The sequence below is a fragment of the Peromyscus leucopus genome, chromosome 5 (assembly GCF_004664715.2).
Source record: "Peromyscus leucopus breed LL Stock chromosome 5, UCI_PerLeu_2.1, whole genome shotgun sequence".
NCBI classification, from domain to species: Eukaryota; Metazoa; Chordata; class Mammalia; order Rodentia; family Cricetidae; genus Peromyscus; species Peromyscus leucopus.
The window spans coordinates 30,387,648-30,398,891 of record NC_051067.1 but is presented as its reverse complement, the minus strand read 5'-3'; positions in this window follow the sequence as shown (position 1 = coordinate 30,398,891).

Genomic DNA, 11,244 nt, shown 5'->3' with positions numbered 1-11,244 from the left:
CTCTGTGCGGTTGGGCACTTTCTTGTGGAAACAGAATGAATGGCTAATGCTACATCCCGCTAGAGCTGGGGAAGAAAGGAAGAAGCAGCTGGGCTCAGAACTAGCAGACTGGTTGCCTCAGAGTATGACAGGAATCTCATGACGTTTTTCTAAACCCAGCCTTCTCCTCACCGGCCTCATAATGCACCAGGGCCAGTGGTTTAACTAAAGATCCTCTTCTCTCACCAATGCAGTCTCAGCCCTTAGCTAGCCTCCCAGTCTCTGTCCCGTCCTTACAGCCTTGTCCTGTCTGGTCTCACCTCTCTTGAGCTTCTAATCCCCAGTCTTACCCCCTGTCCCCAGCCCTGTGGTTCCCCCGGCTCGAGTCCAGGCTGCTGTAGTCATAGCCCCATTCCCTCACACTGAAGGATGCTCGTGACCAGGAGTCCTGTGTCCCAGGTCTTGTGGTCTTGGCTGACTGGTGTAAGAGAGCTGCCCAGGGCTCAGCTATGAGACCTGGGCATAGGGACTCCTGGTCATGAATTCCCTTCTGGCTGAGGCAGGTGGGCATGGAGAGGTGGCTCCTGCCATGCTAGGCTCTGTGCCCGTTCCTTGAAGGAATGGAAACTCTGGGAGTGGGCGGCAGCTGAGGGCCTGAAATCTTCCCTAACTGCTACACCTCCAAGAAGATGCCAATGAGCCCTAGGAATCCCAGGGCTCCATGGGGACAGGCCACTGGGGTGTGCACTTTGCCTCCAGGGTCTGACCATTCTCTCTCCATCTGGCTCAGCCCTTCCCTGCCTGCTCCTGAGGTCATCTTGGTGGTTCAGTTCACTCTGTCCTCACCAGTGTCATCCTCCAGGTGTCTCAGTGAGAGGCTCTGTCAATTCTCAAATGCCCTGCCTACCCCTCCAGCACCTGCTGGGGAGGCCCAGCCTAGATTCTCCAGCTCATGGGCCTGTAGACCTGGCCACACCAGCCTCACCCTGTTTTCCAACCCTGGTGCTTCAGGTCTGTTCACAGAGAATCTGAGCATCTGACTCTACTTCCCTCCCATTTGTCACCCTGTAAAATCCACTCACACCTCTGACTCCTCACTGCCCTCCAAGAACAAACTGCTCCCTCCCTTCACCTTCTATTTGAGGGCCACTGTGCTCAGCTCTGGACACCCATATATGTCCAACAGGGATTCCTCAGGGCCCCAAACCACTCAGCTCCTTATTTAGAACTAGACCCTCTTTTTGTCCTTAATAACAGATCTCCCTGTCTTTTCAGGCCCCTCTGCCCTCACCTAGTCAGGGTCTGGCTCTTCTCTCTCCATTTGTCCTGTGTATTGGCATTCATGGGAATCCTTTCCCTCCCTGGGAAAACCTCACCGAGGCCTGTGACTTCAAGCTATATGTATTTAACAGTCACATTGGCACTTGGTACCTAGACCTCTCCTGAAATCCCATGGCACTTCAATCTTTCCATGCTAAAACCAAAATGAATTCTGGATCTGGTGGCACAGGCTTGTTATCCCAGTTATGTGGGAGGTAGAAGGAGTTTGAGTCTATCCTGGGCTTAATAAGACCAGCCTGGGTAACTCAGTAAGACATTGTCTCAAAGTAAAAAGTAAAAAGAGAACTGGGCATGTAGCACAGTGGTAGAGTGCTTACCTAGCTTTCAGGAGACCCGGTTCAGTCCCCAGCACTGAAACAAACAAACAAACAAACAAACAAACAAACAAGGACTGCTGAGCTGGCTGAGCTGGCTAAAGTATTTGCTCAGGAATCCTGACAACCCCAAACCTACCTAAAGATGAGAAAAGGAGAACCAGCTTCACAGGTTTGTCTTCTCAACTCTACAGGTGCATGGTGTATGAGCCCATCCCCCTTAATAAATGTGATCTTTAGAGATGTGTTCACTTTTCTGTTTTCCCACCTCGCTTGTCAACCATTCACAGCTGGACCAAGTCAGACATCTGAGAGTCATGCTAGAGTCCTTCTTCCTTACCCACCTAGTCCACACGCCCCAAGGCTGTCTGTCCTCTTCTGTAAATAGCTCATTACTGTGGAGCCCTCTTAGCTCCCTTTATCCTAAGAATGGCAGCATTGCCCTCTGCCTCCTTCCCACTCCAGTCAGGCTTCTGCACTGCTGGGAAGCAAGCTTCCTAGCTGGATTCTGCTGTTGAGTGCTCTAGTTTGCTTTTTCTTTTTCCTCCCTCCCTCCCTCCCTCCCTCCCTCCCTCCCTCCTTCCCTCCCTCCCTCCCTCCCTCCTTTCTTTCTTTTATGGTGGTATTTTATTTGTACTGAAATGTGATTTTAATTGTATGTTAATAAATAAAGTTGCCCAGGGGTCAGAGTTATTAGAGCCGTAGCAAAATCTGGGCATTGGTGGTGCATGCCTTTAATCCCAGCACTTGGTAGGCAGAGCTAGGTAGATCTCTGTGTGTTCAAGGATACAGCCAGCATTAGAGACACACACCTTTAATCTCAATACCAACCATAGAAGACCTGGAGGGCTGTACAACAGACAGTGACAAGGCAGTCATGTGGTTGGTTTTACAACCAATGAGAAGGCAGAACAGAAAGTCTATATAAAGACAAACAGACAGGAAGTAGTTCTCTTTTGGAGAGGTCTCTTGGCTTAAGAGGCTAGCTGCAGCAGGCGGGTAAGGCTCTTAGCTCTGATCTCTTGGCTTTCTTCTTTGCATTGGTTCTGTGTTTCTTATTTAATAAGATGGTTGGTTACATCTACATTCTTCCTTCCTTCCTTCCTTCCTTCCTTCCTTCCTTCCTTCCTTCCTTCCTTCCTTTCTTTCAAAAAAATCTCTCTACATAGCCTGGGCTGCCATGGGACTCACTATGTAGACCAGGCTGGTCTTGAACTCATAGCCTCTGCCTCTGGAGTGCTAGGATTAAAAGCATTTACTACTGTGCCTAACTCTCTAGCTTGCTTTGCATTGATGTGATAAACTTCAAAATGAAAAGCAGCTGGAATATTCCCTCCCGTGTGTCATCTCCTCAGCTTGTCCTCATTCTTTAGTTCCCAGTTCTGTGTTAAGGACTCTGACACCCTTTTTGGTTCATATCCCCAAAGGCAAACTTATTGTTCCTGCTTCTACTTGTTCTTGTCCCTTATATTCAGCACTGGTACTGCATATACTACACCATATTTCATCTCTGTGCAACATGTACTGAGGCTGAGACTGTGTCTTCTCTCTCTCTGTCTCCAAGTGACTCCTGGCCCATTCAGTAAGTAGGATAAGTCTGTGAAAAAAAAATGAAACAATTACACCATGTATGGCAAGTCACTGGCATGATTTTCCCAATTGTAGGCAGTTCATATAATAAAGCCATCAAAGCCAATGATCAAATATCAAACTATGCAAAGAACAGGATTGTAAATGTTCTAAAGGACTTGGACTATGACATTATATAGTTATCTCACAGGCTAGGAAATACCCCTGTCCTTGTGAAGGTCTAATATTTTATTTAGACATGCTAATAGCCCTGGAAAACAGAAGGGTCAGTGTGTCTTTTTGGAGAGAAAGTTCAGGGAATGCTGCCATGGTAACCAGACAACAGAGTCCTGTTCTACCCAACCGCTTTCTCCTTGGGCTCAGCAGATGCCTTCCTCACAAGAGGCTGGGGTTCTTTGGTTCAGGTTGGGGTGGTGCAGTGCTTTGAATGTCCCCAATGAAACTCATGCCAAAGCCAATCACTCATGTTAGGTATTATAGGAGATGGGGGTCTTTATGGAATGATTAGGTCATGAGAGCTTTGCTGTAAGTGATCTAATTCATTCATGTACTAAAGGATTAATTGGGCAATGAACCGTCTTTCCTCCCACCATGCTTTTCAAGATAGGTTCTGTGTGTAACCCTGGCTGTCCTGCCACTCTGTAGAGAAGGCTGGCCTCAAACTCACGGAGATCCACCTGCCTCTGCCTCCTGAGGGCTGGGATTCAAGGTGTGTGCCACCACCTCCCAGTTGGCAATAGGCCATCTTGAACGGGTCTTTTCTAAAGCCTTTTCATCCTTGCCATTTCTATGCATCCCATCCACAGTGTCAAGCTCTATACCTCATCAGGACTCTGCAGAGTCCACACCAACAAGAGGATCCTCACTAACATACAGTCCCTCATTCTTGGACACCCTATCTTCTAGAATCACAAGCTAATTAAGTCTCTGTTCTTTATGAAACTATATTGTCTGTAGTACTCAGTCATGTTAACAACAACAATGACTAAGGCAATCAGACACTGGGAACCAGAGCTTCCTGTCTTCATGTAAAAAGAATGGAAACATTTTAGCCACTTTACCAAGGAGGAATAATAAAGGTTATATATGTCTCATACCACTTTCACTTTCATTCTAGAATACCCAAGCTAGCATTTTGTAATTAATCTATTGTGTGACATCTAAATGAGATTTTGTGATGGTTAGTTTTAATTGTCAACTTGGCACAGCCTATAATCACCTGGGAAGAAAGTCTCCATGAAGTATTGTCTACATTGGGTTGGCCCTTGGGCATGTCTGTGAGGGAGAGTCTCATTTAAGTCAGTTGATGTGAGAAGACCCTGCCCACTTTGGGTGGCCCAATTTCCTAGGCAAGAGTTCTTGAACTGTTAAGAGTAGAGAAGTTGTGTGGAACACCATCAAGCGAGCTTTCAAGCATTCGTTTCTCTCTGTTCTCCTGTGGATGTGATATGACTAGCTGTTTGAAGTTCCTGCCTTGATTTTCCTGTCAAGAAGGACTGTACCCTGGAATTGTGAGCTGAAATAAACCCCCTTTCTCCCTAACTTGTTTTATGTCAGGGTATTTTATTACAGAAATGAAATTAGAATGTTCAAGGAGACCATTACATCTGATCAGGGAAATTATCGTCTAGGTCTCCAAGACCACCTGGATATAATGCAAGCCAAAAATTTAGTCTCTGTCTCCCAGAGCTTCCCCATTGCTAGAGTGGCAGGGGCTGGAGAGGCTAGTGTTCCTAGGCACCACTCACAGGCTGCCTGAAGTTAGCCTCATAATATTCAAGCCCTGCTCACCACAGGTTCACTGCTATTAATTTTTGTTATTTTATTATTTAACCGATTATGTGTGTGTTACAGAATAGAATATTTTTTTTAACTATGTAAAGATGTGTTGCATTTGTTCTACCTTGCCTGCCCAAGGCATCTGATTAGTCTACTAAGAAGCTAAACAGCCATTAGTTAGGGAGTAGTTGGATAGGCAGGCCTGAAAAGCAGAGAGAATAAGTAGGAGGAGGAATCTGGGCTTAAGAGAGATCGAGGGAGAAAGAGAGGGAGATGCCACATGTCAGCCAGGCAGGCAGGCAGGCATTGGTCATCCAGACATGAGAAAGCAGGAGAGTAGGACATACAGAATGAAAGAAAAGTAAAAAGCCCTGAGGCAAAACATAGATGAAGAGAAACAGGTTAAAAAAAGTTATAAAGGCTAGGGATAAGCCTAAACTAAGTTCAAGCATTTATAACTAATAATAAGTCTCCCTGTTATGATTAACACACTAGGTTTCTCTGACTTGGTACTTGAGTGAGCAGTTTTCCTGGCATCCTCATGAACCTCCTTTCAGCAATGACCCAAGACCTCATGGCAGTTGGCTGGACACCTGCACTCTGTCTAGCACAGGGCAATCCCCTCTTCATTTGCATTTGAAGCAGATTACCCAGTGATGCTGGTGTAGATGAGATGACTTATTTGCTATGGAAAAAGAAAAGCAGAGAAGAAAGTCAGAGAAGCAGGCCATTCAGAAAGCTGATTGTCAAGAAGAATTTAGTAATGGGGGAGTTTGTTTTCAAAGTTGCTGAGCACAGACAGAGTCTTCAGTCTGAAGTCACCCTGCTGAGGTGATTGGGGATTTTGTGGAAAGGGAGGTAGGATTGCCCAGGTCTAAGGGAACAGTGACTATAGAGCAGTGACTGTGCTTTACCCTGGTACTCTGTCTTCAGGATTCTTCACAGGACTGCATTCAGAAAAGGGTGGGTTAGCCTGGGTTAGGACAGAGTTTCCAGACCCCTGGAGCCAAAAGTCTCCTGTCAGAAGTCTGAAGTGAATGTCAGTATTTACAGTAAAAATGGGAAGGTTGGGCCTGGAGAGATGGCTCAGCACTTAGGAGTACTTACTGCTCTTGCAGAGGGCCTGAGTTCTGTTCCCAGTGTCCACTGCAGGTGGCTCACTACTGCCTGTAACTCTGCCTCCAGGGCATCTGACACCCTCTTCTGCCTTCACAGGCACTTCCACACACATGACTCAAACTCACACAATAACACACATTACACATAAACATTTAGAAATAAAATAAATATGACACTGTGATTTAAGCTTGTAAATCCCAGGTACTCAGGGGGTTGAATCAGGAAGATCGCAAGTTTAAGGCTTACCTGGACCAGGAAGTAGGTTCAAGGCCACCCTGGGCAGCTCAGTAAGTCCTAGTCTAAAAAGGAAAAAGGGTAGGGATGTAGCTCAATGGCACAGCAACTTGCCTGGCACCTGCAAAGCTTTAGGTTCAATACTAAGTGTGGCAGAAAGAAAATGGGATGGGTGAGAGAGGGGTAGAGATAGAGAGAAGGAGAGTTGAGAAAAGAATAAAAGAAGGAAGGAAGGAAGGAAGGAAGGAAGGAAGGAAGGAAGGAAGGAAGGAAGGAAGGAAGGAGGGAAGGAAGGAAAAATTGCCTTCAAGTTCCTGAAAGTAACTGAGGCAGCCTTTATCTTGTTATAGCCTGAGTCATCAGCACCTTGCCAGTGTTGTTCTGGGGAAGATGTGTGTGCTGAGTTATTCTAGCTTTAACATAAGACTACTTTTGCCTCAGAGCAAGGCCACTGCTGCCATGAACAGACGAGAAGGAATTCACCTGAACAAACTCTGCCTGCAATTTGTCCTAGGGCAGCCTGACACCACTGTAGAGAATTCCACTCTTGAAAGAGTGAGCCGACACCCTTAGAAGTTAGGCTCCCTAGTAGCCCATGCCTGCCTTGCCTAGATAGCCAGTCCCCCAAAGAGACAACCAACTCTGTAAAATGTATTCCTCAGCAAAATAATAGATGTCTGCCTAACCGGTGTGATCTGAGCTCCTCATTAGTGTCCAAGCTGGTAAGACTAAAGAATCAGGGCACTGTCACATTGAAACTTTGCCAGACTGCTGTCATAGAAACAGTTCCCTGCCACCAACCCAATAAAACGATCCTGTTAGAATGCCTTGCTCACTGTAGCTGTACTTCAACATATCTAGTAAACTCTAATTCTGCCTTCTGTGTTTGGTGAATTCATTCATAGCCCATGGATCTCCTGCTTGTTAATGTATCTCATGCTTGGTCCTGGCTTGGCACAGTCGTTTTCTCTTCAGCAGTGTTAGATGGGCATAACTGATACAGGACTGCAATTATAGTACTTGGGTGCCTAAGACAGATGGGTTGCTATTTCAAGGCCAGTCTGAGACAGCAAGACCCTGTCCCAGAAAAGACAACTGGCTTGGTGTTAGGAACATAGTTAAAACCATCTTATGTGACTTGGAATAATATGCTTAAGCTTGCCACCATGCATCTCTGTTGAAAGCTAGGCATCAGAAGCAAGGCCTAGGCTAGCTAGCCACCCTGCAGCTCGGATACCAGCCTAGCCAAGAACCAGCTAATGAGCCAGCCCATGTGAGCCCTGACAGCACGAAACTACCACCCACTGAAATGATATAAAAACGCAACTTTGGGAACGGTCTCTAGGCTTCCCCAGCATCTGTGCTGATATTAAGCAGCAAGAGGGCTTGAGACTGGGCGTGGCTGTTGCTTCAGTGACCTGAACTCCCAGCACTGTTGCTGGACTCACACAGACCACTTGTCAGTCTAGCCACTGGCCTACACTCTTGTGGACCTCTTCCAGTCTCCACATCCTCCCAGCCTGCCACAACTGAAGGACTTCACTGTGAATGTGCGTCAAGCCTGCAAGCATCTGAAGCGTCCGCACTGGAGGAGATTCACCAGTGGAACCCTGCACAGTGTTTTCTGCCTAACCAGCTGTTGGCTTCCTGGTGAGATGTCTGCTTCACTCTTACATTAGTGTAGTATTATTAGGAATGCTGTGTGAGTAAGCCAAGGATATTTGAGAGGCAAATAAAGCATGAATCTTAAAGGGTCTTAATATAAACATACTCAGAGCCAGGTATTGGGGTGAATGCTGGAAGATAAGAAAGCAGAACAAGCCTCAGCTTCCTTACCATGCCAGTTCCTCAGCTGATCCTGTTTCCTCAGACTGGAAGCCTCTGAGTCCTCATCCAGAATAGATCTCAGCTGAATTGCTGCTAAAAGCCTAAAAGCTTAACCATCTCTAGTTTCTCACCCTCATGCCTTAAACACCTTTCTGCTTCCTGCCATCACTTCCTGGGATTAAAGGCTCTTGTTACCATGCCTGGCTGTTTCCAGTGTGGCTTTGAACTCACAGAGATCCAGATGGATCTCTGCCTCTGGAATGCTAGGATTAAAGGCGTGTGTGCCACCATTTTCTGGCCTCTATATCTAGTGGCTGTTCTGTTCTCTGACCCCAGATAAGTTTATTAGGGTGCACAATATTTTGGGGAACACAATATCACCACAGGCAAATCTTGTATGGACATCCTGACTGGTGAGTGCCTTACAGACCACAGGCTGTGCCCTCCCCACTAGGGATGGTAGGTAGTTCATGCCTGTAAGCCCAGCATTTGGAAGGCTGGCAGGAATATTGTTAGGAGACTAAGGTCAACTTGAACTACATAGTGACTTCCAGACAGAGTGAGTGGAAGACTGTTTAAAACTGTAACCAAATCCCCAAACAAACAAAAAACATGCAAAGCTAGTTGGAGACTAATAAAAGTTACATGTAGATGTATGACCTCCAAATGAATGGTTTTGCTAAAATGTGAGTAAGAAAAAGCAGGAGAAGCAGCAGGACTCACATAGGTTTGGTTTAGAGTTCTTGAACTCTTATGACCAGGTGTTCTTTAAAAAAATAAAATCTCCAGGTTACAAGATTCTCAAACTTTAAGTTTTAAATACAAGAGAATACTTTCAGTAGTGAACAGACAATTGAAACTCAGGTCATGAAAGCCGTCTTCCAGGTTTCTGGCATGGTGGAACCTGCAAACCTCATGGCCCCGCCTCTTCTGGGCACCTGTCTTCCAGGTGCTCTGCTACTGTGTTGAGCTGGGGAGTGTAAATGTCACCTGAGCCCCGGAATATGAGGCTGATTAAAAAGAAAACTTAAAGAGAAAGAACAGCAGCACCACTGTTGTGCCCTTGAGAAAACCGTTTTCCAGTTTGGATTTTCTTAATTATCAAACAATTTCTCTGTTTCCTAGTATTTTGCTAGCTGTTTCTGATTGTCACAAGTCAAAGGGCAAATGATACACTAAACCCCCGCGATGTGACCTTCAACAAAGTCCTTCCAGCCCCTTCTGGCTCTGGTTGGCTGTCTCCTTCCAGTTTTTCAAGCTGCTCCTTGAGTGCTATATGCTTCCTCTTCATCGCTGCCCAGGCCTAACTCCACCCAGTTTGCTGTCTGCCTTTTAAAGGTGCTGGGGATGGAACCCAGCATGCATTGCACCCTCTCTACCACTCAGCTGTATGCGCGGCCACACCTTTTAACTCTTCTTTTCTTTCTGTTTATGTTTCCTTTTAGTATAATATTTTAAAGTTTATTCTTTGAAAATTTCATATATATATTTTTATCATATTCCCTCCATTTCCTCCCAACTTCATTTCCTCCTCCTTCTTTTCTTCCTTTCTTTCTTCTCCTCCCATTCCCCCCAACTTCATTTTCTCCTCTTTCTTTTCTTCCTTTCTTTCTTCTCTTTTAAAGAGAACCCACTGGGTGCAGCTAGTGCTATCCATATGCACCTGGGTATAGGGTTGGTCTTTAGCGCACAGGCAGTCTTCCAGGTGCAACACCCCTGACTCTACCTCCCCTAGCAGTGGTTCTTCCTCAGCTCTTTTCTCATCCACACTGGAATGTTGACTGGCTCTATCTTGTACAGGTAGATGAGCTGAGTTCATAGATCCAACGGCTCTGTTGGGTCCAGAAGACACTGGGTTACAGCATTCCTCTGAACCTCTGGCTCTTACATTCTTTCTGTCTCCAGGGAGTGGATTAATGCTCCTCCCAGAGGCCACAGGTTATCAAACAGAAAGTTCTTGCTAGGTATGGGATACTTTCCTTGGAGCTGCTAGGTAGGGGGGTCCTAGAGACCCTAAAACAGTACATGTTGTTGCCATTGCCCCTGGTTGCTCACCAGAACTCAATGGAAAAATTGTATTGCTGAAGTCACCACACAGTTTAGTCACACAGCTTGAAGAAATCACGCTGGTACTGATCTGGAAGCCTCCTCCATGTTGGGTAGCTTTCATAGTGCCAGAAGGTTCTAGGTAGGATGCCAGGAGAGATCCCCCTTGGCCTTCTCCATACTCTCCTTTTAGGGCTGTACCTGGATTTTTAAAATAATGTTTTGTTTTGACTAAGTTCATTGTGGTGCCTCTGCTCGATCTCTCTCTCTCTCTCTCTCTCTCTCTCTCTCTCTCTCTCTCTCTCTCTCTCTCTCCTTTTGTCTTTGTCTTTGTGTGTGTGTGTGTGTGTGTGTGTTGCAAATGATTGAAACATGGATCTTACGTATGGCACACAAGCACTTATCACTGAGCTGCATCCCCCTTCCTTGCCCTCTGTACTTCCCCATCCTCACACAGTGGCCTTGCCCTCATTCATCCATCCATCTGCCACCTACACTGATATGTAGACGCTTCCATTACAAAGGCCTGGACATTTGCTGTGGGTGGAGACTCAGGCTCTGAAACCCCCCTTGGAAAAGTGAGAAACCCAGGAGATCAATGAATCACTGATAACTCCTGCTCATTTTTTGTTCTTTTTCCTGCACCATCCAGGGTCCACAGGGCTGAGGCTGTCTACCAGAGATAAGCACAGTTAGTTCTTCATTAAATGAGGAAGAGAAGAGAGGAAAGAGGAGAAAATACAGAAGACCTATGAGTGATGATGAACAGCGACCTTTATATTCACCATCAAGCATAGAGACTGACTTGCCAGATTTATAAAAAATTGCTAGCCCAGGGAGCTGGGTGGGAGAGGGAGAACAGAGACAGAGTGTGGGCTTAGCCTACAGAGGCTCTGAGTACAGTTACTGGTGAGAGGTGGGGGTGGGGAAGATTCCCAGCAGCTGCTCACTCCTGTCCCTCAGGAATTACCTAAAGAGCCCGGAGAAAGGTCCTAGAAGCATTTCTAGTGGTGCT